Here is a 12,016-nt window from a genome sequence, read left to right on the forward strand (position 1 = left end):
CTCTCTTCTCCAGTCTCCTCCCCAGTCTATGAAGCCACAGTCTCTTCTCTCCTTCCCATCCCATTCCTGAACTTTCCCTGATGGAAGCGCTTCCTTGGCTTGAGTATTGGATGTTGATATTGTGGCCCCCTTGTTTCATACTGTAGCTACACTTTCCCCAGGAGACTCCATCCAAGCCTATGGGTTCCATCTAGACTTTTCCTGCTTTGGAAGGCAGAAAGGAGGCATGAAAGGAGGGAGGAAGGCAGAGGGGAAGGCAGGAAGAAAGAAAGGAGTGAAGGGACTTCCCTGATGGTCCAGTGGCTAAGACTCTGCACTCCCAATGCAGGGACCCTGGGTTTGATCTCTAGTCAGGGAACTAGATCCCACATACCCCAGCTAAAAGATCCCGCGTGCCGCAAGGAAGATCCCGCGTGCCACAAGGACAATCCCGCGTGCCACAAGGACGATCCCGCGTGCTGCAACTAAGACCTGGCACAGCCAAATAAATAAATATTAAAAAAAAAAAGAAAGAAAAGAGTGAAAATGTTTCTGGAAAGCACTGCCACCCAAGATACTGGCATTAGTATCAGTCTTGTTTTACTGTATTCAAACTGTATAGGGATTTGATCTTTGATTTCTAAAACTCAATGCAATATTGGCATCATAATAATGTTTATTAATCAGGGCTCAAAATACCTATAGCATTTCATTTCTTAACTAACGTGTACAAGAAAATGCACACATTGAGCATGGCCGTGTCTTGGTCTACTTTGCTGATTCTCTCAACCCACCCATCCCCATCCTCCCACCCCCCCCGCCACCTACCCAGGCAAGAGGAGCCCCTGCCCTGGGTCCTGTGCTCTGTGCATGCCTTCCCTCTAGATCCCAGGGGGGATTCCCTGACCAAACAGCCCCAAACCAACTCCAGAGCCTGTGCAGGGCCTTTTCTCTGGACCAGTCCTCTGGAAGCCCTTGCAGGGCTCAGGCCTGAGGGTGGCTGAGTGGCTCTGTTTGTGGGGGTGTGCGTGTGGCTGGAGCTCAGCCCTGGGCCCTGGGTGTTTGTCTGCATCCTGAGAGCCCCTCTGGGTGTCCTGCAGAACAGGTGGTGGGAGCCAGGGGTAAGGAGGGAGCCCAGTGCAGACCCCACATGCCAGAGCAGAATTCCAAGGAGTCTGAGTTCCGAATTCGATCTTGACCTACCAGGGCATGAGGCAGTCATTCATCAAAGTAGGCGGACAAGGTCTATTCTATTTAACATTTTGTAGGTTTAATCATTTGTAAATCCTTGACATGCAGAGTAAGGGCCTCTACTTGTATTCTTGCCCCAGACCCTGCAAATGTTCAAAGCCCATCAGATGCTAAAAGAGGAAAGTCGCTTTTGCCATACTGATGAGTAGACACATTAGAGAGAAGAGACCAAAGAAAGGAGGTACAAACACAGTGCAACAGTGTAACAGAAGTGCTTCTGCAGCCCATCAGAGGCCTCAGAAGAATTTTTGCTAGATGATGCCATAAACTAATAAATATTGTTTCTAGCGCTTCCTCCTCTGCAACCTTTCTCTTGTATGTTCTCAGCGGTGTCAGATGTAAACGGGCTGGTCTCACATCAGATTCCGAGAAGTTCAAGGAAGTACAAGACTTCCTGACTTAAGAACATTATCTGACAAAACTCTTCTCATTTATTAGAAGATATTAAAACGCTTATACACATATTCTTTGATGTGAACATTGTATTTCATTGATACATAGTGTGGGTGTTTGGTTATAACAGTGAGTGAACTCTGTACCCCCAAATCTGGAAGCTTTTTGTTTTGTGCTTCTGAGAAAGAGCTTCTGGGGCCGTGTTGCAGACGCTGTGTTGACATGGGTTTAAACCGTCACCTGTAAGCTCAACTGGCTTTCAGAGCTTTACCTCCAGCCCTGGCCTCTCTCCTGAGCGAAGCTCTGTGTATCCACCTGCCCAGCCAACTCCTCCATCTAGCTCCCCACACTCAACACGGAGCGGCCTGTGTTCTTTTTCCTGTGGCTGACGTAACAAATTACCACACACTTGGTGGCTTAAAACAACAGAAATTGTGTCTCTCACAGCTGTGGAGGCCAGAAACCTGAAGTCAAGGTGTCAGCAACGTGGTGCTTCCTCTGAAGTCTCTAGGGGACAATCCTCCCCTGCCTGTCCCAGCTTCTGGCAGCCCCAGGTGTTCCTCGGCTTGTGGCTACAATGAATTCAGTCTTGGCCTCCATCTGCCCTGGGCCTTCTTCCCTCCCTTCTGAGTCTCTGTGTCTCAAATCTCTTTCTGCCTCTCACCTAGAACACCTGTCATTGGACGTAGGGCCTACCCTAATCCAGGATGGTCTCCTCTCAAGATCCTTGACTTAATTACATCTGCAAAGACCCTTCTTCTAAATAAGGTCACCTTCGTGGTTCCAAGGATTAGAACTTGGACCTATCATTCATCCAAGTGGACAAACTACTTTTCAGCTCACTACATAATCCATTGCGTTTCATGAAAACCAGTTCCTTCTGCTGTCTCTGTCTGGGGGAGGAGTGGTACCCACATTCCAAAAGTGGACATGGGAAGTCATCCCTGACCCATCCCCTCCTTTCCCCTCACATCCAGACAGTCACCAAGGGCTCGTAGCTCTGGAATCCATCCTCCCCCTTTTGGTTTCCACTGCCACCCTCACTGGGCTTCTTTCTGTTTTTCAAACTCCCATCTCAGGGACTTTGCTCGAACTCTTGCCTCTATGGAAGGCTCTGTCCCTCAAGCTTCACGGGCATGTTGGCTCTTTTCACAGAGCTTTGAGCTTAAGTATCACAACTTCTGAGAGGTCCTCCCCTCCTGATCTGCCTCACATAGCCTCCCAGTGACTCCATCATATCACACGGCTTTATTCTTCCCAAACTCCTTTGAACCACATTGTTTATTTGTAGATTTGTTCTTTTCTGTCTCCCTCACTACACATACACACACACCCCTACATGAGGTCAGAGAGCCTTGTCTATTTGTTCGGGTCTGTATCCCTAGTCTTGAAACCAGTGACAGACAAAGTTTTTAATAAAAATCTACTGAATAAATAATTGATGCTTCACGAGAGAGTAACACAGACATATATATACTACCAACTGTAAAACAGTCAGTGGGAAGTTGTTGTATAACAAAGGGAGTCCAACTCGAGGATGGAAGATGCCTTAGAGGACTGGGGCGGGGAGGGTGGGGGGGACTCGAGGAGGGGGAGTCAAGGAAGGGAGGGAATATGGGGATATGTGTATAAAAACAGTTGATTGAACTTGGTGTACCCCCCCCCCCACAAAAAAAGATAAAAAAAATAATAATTGATGCTTCAGTGCTTGCCTTCATCTTCTTTGTTCAGACAACCACGTGACCTTTTAACTGTCTCAGGCCAAATCTGATCGCACTTCTCCTGGGCTTAAAGATCATTCACCATTTCCCACAGGATTGTTCTGGTTCCTTGGCTTGGCATTCAAGGCCCCCAGTGAGCTTGCTAGTGTGCTCCAAACACTTCCTCAAACTTGCCCTCCAGTCACACTTAAGGATGGTTTCATGGCTCTGGTGCTGTGCCTTTGTACTCAATGTCCCCTCTCTGGTGTCTTCTTTTTCTTTCAGCTTAGGGTCTGACTCTCATTCTTCACTCAAAACCCAGTTCCTATGTCACCGACTCCAGGAAGGCTTTTTTGACTTCTCCCCTCTGCCAATCTGGTACCACGTTTTCACTGTTGCATTTTCACACGATCGTATGTACACTTGCTTTCTTCGCTGCTTCTCTATTTGGGCTGACTTCCGGAGACTCACCCCCGGGTGCCTGCGTCCAGCACTAGCACTGGGGTGCTCTGGACCTGTATCCCCTTCTACCTCCTGCCGGCTGTCTCAGCTCTGGGACCTCCTGCTGCACGCTCCTGGGAGCTTCATCAGGCTGCTGTTTGCCTTTTGGAATGCCTCCTGGCATTGCCCCCGAGGCATCTTGTTTTCTAGAATTGCTTGTCTGGCTTCTGACTCACCGAGATGGCCTAAATCCCCTGCATTTATGGGGGCTTAGGTTCCACGGTTTCCAGGTCCTTGCCAGCTCCCCTCGACCTGCTGCCAGTGACTAGTCTTCACTTAGTTGGAGCAATAGATGCTGAACCAGGGCCATGGGATGTCCCAAAGCCAGGAAGTTGAGTTTCAAAGACTGCAGAGAAGTGAAGCAAAATAAGTTCCAAGAAGTATCGATTTAGCAATCCTGACTTCACTAGTGATCTCTGGAGGAAAGATGTTCAGAATCTTGATGAGAGAGGCCAGATCACAGGTGGCTAGCAAGAGACTGGGTGTGAGGTGTGGGGGCAGAGGAGTGGGTGCTCTTCAGCTGTGTGAGTTTAGGAGAAAGAGGGGTGGTGTCTTAATCCATTCAGGCTGCTATAACAAAACACCACAGCCTGGGTGGCTTACAGACAACAGAAATGTATTTCTCAGAGCTCTGGAGTTGGAAGTCCAAGATCAGGGTGACAGCATGATCTGGTTCTGATAGGAACCCTCTTCTGGGTTGTAGACTGCTGACTTCTCATTGTGTCCTCACGTGGCAGAGAGCAGAGAGGGGAAGCAAGTGCTCCTATGAGTCTTACAAGGGCACTAATCCCATTAAGGAGGGCTCCACCCTCATGACCTCATCTAATCCTAATTAGCTCTCAAAGGCACACCTCCTAATACCATCACATCTGGGGGTAGTGAATTTGGTGGGGTGGAGGGGACAACATTCAGTCCACAGCAGATGGGATGGCAACTGAAGGGGTAGCAAGGTTGAGAGAATTCTGTAGTTGATGTTGATGTTAGACTCGAGTGCCTCGAGCACCACAGCAGACACTGCTCATATTCTCACAGATCCCCTTACCATATCTGGCGTGCCCTCTGCCAGTACCTGTGTCACTGTTAAAGGTGAGAGTTTCTCAACCTCAGCTCTATTGACATTTTGGGCCATAAAATTCTTTGTTAGGCTTGGGGTAGAGGGCTGGAGAGGAGGGTATCTGTCCTGTTATTGTGACATGTAGCAGCATCCCTGGTTTCTTCTCACTGGATGCTATTAGCACCCCTACAACCAGTGTGACAATCAAAAATGTCTCCAGACATTGCCAAGTGTCCCCTGGGGCAACAACATCATCCCCAACTGAGAATCACTTGTTTAAAGGTGTGGGAACCCACTTTGGCAAACACGTGGCTGAGGGGGGAGTGCCTGGGAATTAACAACCCCTCATCCTGGTGCAGCCCTTGACTGATGCCTGACATACGGGCGTGAACAGCCCAGCTCCCTCCCCCCTTTGCAGGAATACTTTGAGGCATGTGTTCTGTAATGTTCTCCAGTTTGCCCTGCAGGATTCAGCTCCAGGGCTCACTGTGGTACCTGGCTTGCTATTGTTTTTTGTGACTTTTTTTCCCATATCACTCCCTCCCAACCCCACCCCCTTCACCTACCCAGTCCTTCCCACCTCAGGGTCTGCTTCTAGGGGATGGATCCACATTAAGACAAGAATGACTGAAAGTGGAGAAGTGGTATCAGGAAAGAGAAAGAGATGAATAAGAAGACCAATGGAGCAAGAGCATGCACCGCACTGAGAATATAAGGAAAGAATGAGTCTCTGTGTTCTGTGAAAAGGAAGAGAAACTGTGAAGGAGAGGGAGTTTGTGTCAGGGAGGAAGCTGGATCAGGGAGCAGGTTCTGTATGGCTTCAAATTCTCCAGTAAAACAAAAGACCAGGTCAGCCACTAATGGGGAGGAAAAGGAGTGTAGCACCCTCTACTCTGTTTCAAAAACAGTTACTGTTCTTCATAATGGTTAACTAAAAGGTTCCAAGTTCAAGTACTTTCGGGAAATTTGCATACTATTTGGTGCTTCATAAAGTTTACCAATGATTAAAAGTTCTGCATGCAGTACCTTTCATTGGCTGGCTCTTCGTTGCCGTGCTCTGGCTTCTCTCTAGCTGCGGCACGGGCTCAGTAGTTGAGGAGCATGGGCTTTAGTTGCCCGGTGCCATGTGGGATCTTAGTTCCCAGATCAGGAACCAAACCGGCATTCCCTGTATTGGAAGGTGGATTCTTAACCACTGGACCACCAGGGAAATCCCCTGATAAACTGTTCAACATGAGACCAGTTTAATACTTTGGAAATTTCAGCTTTATTGAGGTATAATAGACACATAAAATTATAAGATATTTGAAGTGTACATCATGGTGATTTGATATAACTTTTTGCTTAACCTAGCATTTCCCAAATTTATTGGGGAACTCTTTCCTTCCTTAACTTCTTCAAAAAAAAAAAAAAAAAAAAGACCCCACCAAAACACAAAAAAACCCATTCATATCTCAAAGGACACATGTAATCTTTGGGACACATTCCGGGAACCACTGTATGAGGGACTCAGGAGACTATTTGTGAGCCAGCCTAAAGGGGGTGGGGTCAGCTGAGGACAGATGATTTTGTTAGTGTGCAGAATTAATACAATTTCCTGTTTTTGTTTCGTCTTATCCATCAATATTAACTGACCTAGAGTAAAAAGCCCCTAGAAATGCAGCCAGCTGCCAAGAGGGTAGAAGGTGACATGGACAAGAGGGTTGGGTGTCAGTGACACGGTGTTGAAATTGCCAGCCTGGGAGTGGCTGAGACCTGACCCGGGCTCTCTTTTCACTCACCATCTTCTCCAGAGGACAATGCCAAGGCCTCCGGGGACATGGGGAAGGGGTGGACGATTCTGTGTGAGCTGTCACAAAGGAAGGAACCACAAAGCTGAATTTTAATGAGGCAACAGGAGTTTGCTAGGTAGGTGAGAAGGGAAAGGACAGCCCAGGCAAATGGTACAAAGGTGCAAATGTGTCAAAGGGTGAAAAGAAGGTGGCAGCTTTCAGAACAGTCGACAGATTCAGTGGCAGGAGCCAAGGAATTATGGGGAGAACAGAGAAAGGGGGGCAGGGGGTGATGGGATGCAAACTGTAGAGGGCGTTTTCAAATGTGGAAGGGAAAAAAGGAGCGCGGATCAAAGTTTTGTGCATCCATTTCTGATGTTTCCAAAGAGTCTATTATTACTCTCTAGATAATCTTCCTCTCTTGGTTTGTATTTCCTCTTTAACTCAAGTTGCTGAAGATAAATTATAAAAATACATTTCCAAGTGGTGGTGAATTTTATCTTCTGGTGGTAATTAAACACTAGTTTTATTGTATTACAATCAGATTGTTTGTACTCTGCTTCTTGAAATCTATTAAAGTTTTATCTCCTAAAATATGGTCAATTTTGGTGAATTTTCCACAGGCTTTTCTATTATCTATTTTTAGAGGGAAAAAACCCATATAAATTAGCTCTACCTTATTATTTATGTTTTAGTTCTTATACATGCTGTATGTGTGTGTGTGTGTGTGTGTGTGTGTGTGTGTGTTCGTGTGTGTATCCACATCTACTTATTCTCTTATGGACCGAGTGTCTTGAATTAAATTCTATATCAGATGACTTTCTGACTATTTCTCTTTGTAGATCCTGTAAAGAAGTTCTTAATCTTGAGAATACTGTGATCACATTTGTAATTTAGAAAAGAAAACTTGGGGGCTTCCCAAGTGGCACAGTGGTTAAGAGTCAGCCTGCCAATGCAGGGGACATGGGTTCAATCCCTGGGCCGGGAAGATCCCACATGCCACCGAGCAAACCAAGCCCGTGCACCACAACTACTGAAGCCTGCACACCTAGAGCCTGTGCTCTGCAACAAGAGAAGACACCACAATGAGAAGCCTGTACACCTCAACAAAGAATAACCCCCACTCACCGCAACTAGAGAAAGCCTGTGCAGCAACAAAGACCCAAGACAGCAAATCAAATAAATAAAATTAATTTAAAAAAAAAGAAAAGAAAACTTGGGCAGCAATGTGGAGGAAGGTTATGGATGGAGATTGGAGGTTGCAGACTAAAAGTCCAGGCAGAGGTCATGGAGAAAGAAAAGATGACATATTTGCCAGAGAATCACCTGGACATGTGGGCATGCAGGAGGGGGAGCAGCCAGGAGGACCCAGGATTCTGGGGGACTCTGACAGCTGCTTGATGATGATGCCAGTATCCAGGCTTGAAGGGGGGATATGGTGAGTAGGGTGTCCTCACACTGTATTGTAACGACTTGTTGCCCATTTGCCTTATCTCTGTCTCCCCAGGAAGGGCAGGACCACAACTGCTCGCTATGTCTTGTCTCCTCTGAGCCTGGCACAAGTGGCTCCTGGCACACAATACAAGTTGCAAGACAGAATTTAATAAATGAATGAAACATTGTCACTGAGGTGGCTGTGGGGCCACCAGGGGAGATGTGTGGGGTTGGCTGGGAACGCAGGTCAGAGAGGGGTCATGGCAGTGAGTCCTGGGTGAGAGAGTGTGCTCCATGAAACAGGGGCTTGGGGGGGGGGGGGTGACGAGAGCGGGGTCAGGGTGGAATTGTGGGGTGTCAAGGGGACCGCCCTTTCTGTCAGGGACTCAAGTCTGCCTTAGGCCGTGGCGCCCATGCGCCAGGAATTAAGAGGTCTGGGAGCCTCTCATTTGGTCAGAGGATTTTGGTTCCCTGTCCATTCAAAGATTTGACCCCACCTCAGTCTGTTGTCTATTCTATCCACATCACTTCTTTGACACTTCTTCACCAACCCTTCTCCAAATTATTTTTTTCTCTCCCTGTATTCTCCTGTTTCCTCTTGGATTCTTCCTCCTCCACTTCAGAAGACAGAGGGTCTGGGCTGTCCCCCAGCCCCTCGCTGATCACCTTTAGGGTTTCAAGGCAGTGCTCACGTCTGTGTCTCCCATCCATCACCTGCAGTGTATAGTAAGACCTACCTTCCCCTGTCATACTGCCTCTACACAGGCCTCTATTTCTATAGAAATCAGCTATTGTTTAATAGCAGTAAAGACTTCCACCCCCTTTTTTTGTTTGTTTGTTTTTGTTTTTTTGTTCTTTTTCTTTAAGAACTTTTATTGAGATGCAGTTGACATACGATAAACTGCATATATTTAAAGTGTACAATTTGATATTTTTTTTCTTATCAGTAGTGTATATATGGCAATCCCAATCTCCCAATTTATCCCACCCCAACAAGACTTTCACCATCTTAATCCAGAATTCTGTGGTGATTCACGTGACACTGCTTCTAAATGCTGTCAGCTCCTCAGAGTTCTTTGGGGGTGGGGGTGGGGCGGGGCGGCTCTTATAGGACCAAGCAGGCGTGGCCTCAGAAGGATGCCTCTAGTGCAGGGACCAGGCACGAACCCCCTCTGTGTCCCCAGCGCTCCACCTGGAGGGCCGTGGAGCTTGACAAACATTTGTTGAATAAATGAAAGCTGGCCATTCTCTATCTCGCTAATATTCACCAAATGATAAAGTATAAGGGGCAAAGAGGATTCTTTTTTTTTTTTTTGAGTGTACAATTTGGTATTTTTTTTCTTGTTAGTATCGTATATATGGCAATCCCAATCTTCCAATTCATCCCCCCCCAACCCTCCCCACGTTCCCCACGTGGTGTCCATATGTTTGTTCTCTACATCTGGGTCTCCATTTCTGCCTTGCAAACCGGTTGATTTGTACCATTTTTCTATAGTCCACGTATATGTGTTAATATACGATATTTGTTTTTCTCTTTCTGACTCACTTCACTCGGTATGACAGTCTCTAGGTCCATCCATGTCTCTACAGATGTCCCAATTTCATTCCTTTTTATGGCTGAGTAATATTCCATTATATATATGTACCACATCTTCTTTATCCAGTCATCTGTTGATGCTTCCATGTCCTGGCTGCTGTAAATAGTGCTGCAATGAACATTGGAGTGCATGTGTCTTTTTGAATTAGGGTGTTCTCTGGGTATATGCCCAGTAGTGGGATTGCTGGGTCATATAGTAGTTCTATTTTTAGTTTTGCAAGGAACCTCCATGCTGTTTTCCATAGTGACTGTATCAATTGACATTCCCACCAACAGTGCAAGAGGGTTCCTTTTCTCCACACCCTCTCCAGCATTAACTGTGGATTTTCTGATGATGCTCTTTCTAACCAGTGTGAAGTGATACCTCATTGTAGTTTTGATTTGTATTTCTCATAATTAGTGATGTTGAGCAACTTTTCATGTGCCTCTTGGCCATGTATGTGTCTTCTTTGGAGAAATGCCTGTTTAGGTCTTCTGCCCATTTTTGGATTGGGTTGTTTGATTTTTTGATATTGAGCTGGATGAACTGTTTATATATTTTGGAGATTAATCCTTTGTCTGTTGATTCGTTTACAAATATTTTCTCCCATTCTGAGGGTTGTCTTTTCATCTTGGTTATAGTTTCCTTTGCTGTGCAGAAGCTTTGAAGTTTCATTAGGTCCCACTTATTTATTTTTGTTTTTATTTCCATTCCTCTAGGGGGTGGATCAAAAAAGATCTCGCTGTTATTTACGTTGAAGAGTGTTCTTCCTATGTTTTCCTCTAGGAATTTTATAGTGTCTGGCCTTACATTTAGGTCTTTAATCCATTTTGAGTTTATTTTTGTGTATGGTATTAGGGAGTGTTCTAATTTCATTCTTTTACATGTAGCTGTCCAGTTGTCCCAGCACCACTTATTGAAGAGGCTGCCTTTTCTCCATTGTATATCCTTGCTTCCTTTGTCATAGGTTAGTTGACCATAGTTTATGTCTGGGCTTTCTATCCTGTTCCGTTGATCTATATTTCTGTTTTTGTGCCAGTACCATGCTGTCTTGGTCACTGTAGCCTTGTAGTATAGTTTGAAGTCAATAAGCCTGATTCTACCAACTCTGTCTTTGCTTCTCAAGATTGCTTTGGCTATTTGGGGTCTTTCGTGTTTCCATACAAATTGTAAAATTTCTTGTTCTAGTTCTGTGTAAAATGCCATTGGTAATTTGATAGGGATTGCGTTGAATCTGTAAATTGCTTTGGGTAGTATAGTCATTTTCACAATGTTGATTCTTCCAATCCAAAAACATGGTGTATCTCTCCATGTTTGTGTCGTCTTTGATTTCTTTCATTAGTGTCTTATAGTTTTCTGAGTACAAGTGCAAAGAGGATTCTTACAAAGATAGTCTTTTCCTGGGTCTGGAGTGAAGGGAACATCCTCAGTCAGAGGCTCAGTGCCCAGAGGGCTCTGTGGCCTGGGGTCCCAAACAGGCAGCTGAAAAGGGTGTTCCTCTCTGGTTGAGGAGGGGAGCCCAGACTCCAGGAATGAGCCTGTGGGTTTCCAGGAAGGAGTCTCAGGAGGACCCTCCCTAGGAGGAGACTTCCAGTAACCACACTGATGGGACTAAGGAACCTCTCCCCTTGAGGTATGTGGATGCAGCTGGGCTTGACTGTAACTGGTAAAAGGTAACCTGCAAATCTGGGAGTTGTAGCATGTTACAAAAATCATTTAAAATGAAGAAGGGGCTGCCTTCACAGCTGTTGAGAGCATTTATGGATCAGTCGGGGGAAATGGAAAGAAGAGATTTTGGCACTGAAGACACCCAGGACCCGGGCAAGTGCTCTAGGGAGCAGAGCTTCCTCACTGTGGTCTGGACTCCTCTGTGGGCATCAGTTTGCTGTTAGCCTCCTGACCGGTGTGTAGAAATCATGCAAGTGTAGGTATGCGCATTTTTCGGGGATGAAGAGTCTGTGGCCAAGGAAAGGTCCAGGCATCACTGACCATGCTCTGCCACAGCCCAGCAAGGCTGCAGGTAATCTGTCCCCTTCTTCAGTTCCATGCGCAGTAACCCACCTTCTTGGGACAATTTTTTCCACCATTTCTGAAATCTCCCACTTTATTTCTTCAAGGTTCTTTCCTGGGAATTCTCTGGCAGTCCAGTGGTTAGGACTCCGCACTTCCACTGCAGAGGGGGCCCGGGTTCGATCCCTGGTCAGGGAACTAAGATCCCACATGTCACATGGTTCAGCCAAAAAAAGAAAAAAAAAAACCCAAAAACATCTCTTTCCCATTTGTCTGAACTCTAGTGCTTTCTGGCTCCCCAGGGACCTCGATTCATCAGTAATCTCCTTGATTGCCTGTCAGTCT

This window comes from Hippopotamus amphibius, chromosome 5 (genome assembly GCF_030028045.1).
Source record: "Hippopotamus amphibius kiboko isolate mHipAmp2 chromosome 5, mHipAmp2.hap2, whole genome shotgun sequence".
Taxonomy (NCBI): Eukaryota; Metazoa; Chordata; class Mammalia; order Artiodactyla; family Hippopotamidae; genus Hippopotamus; species Hippopotamus amphibius.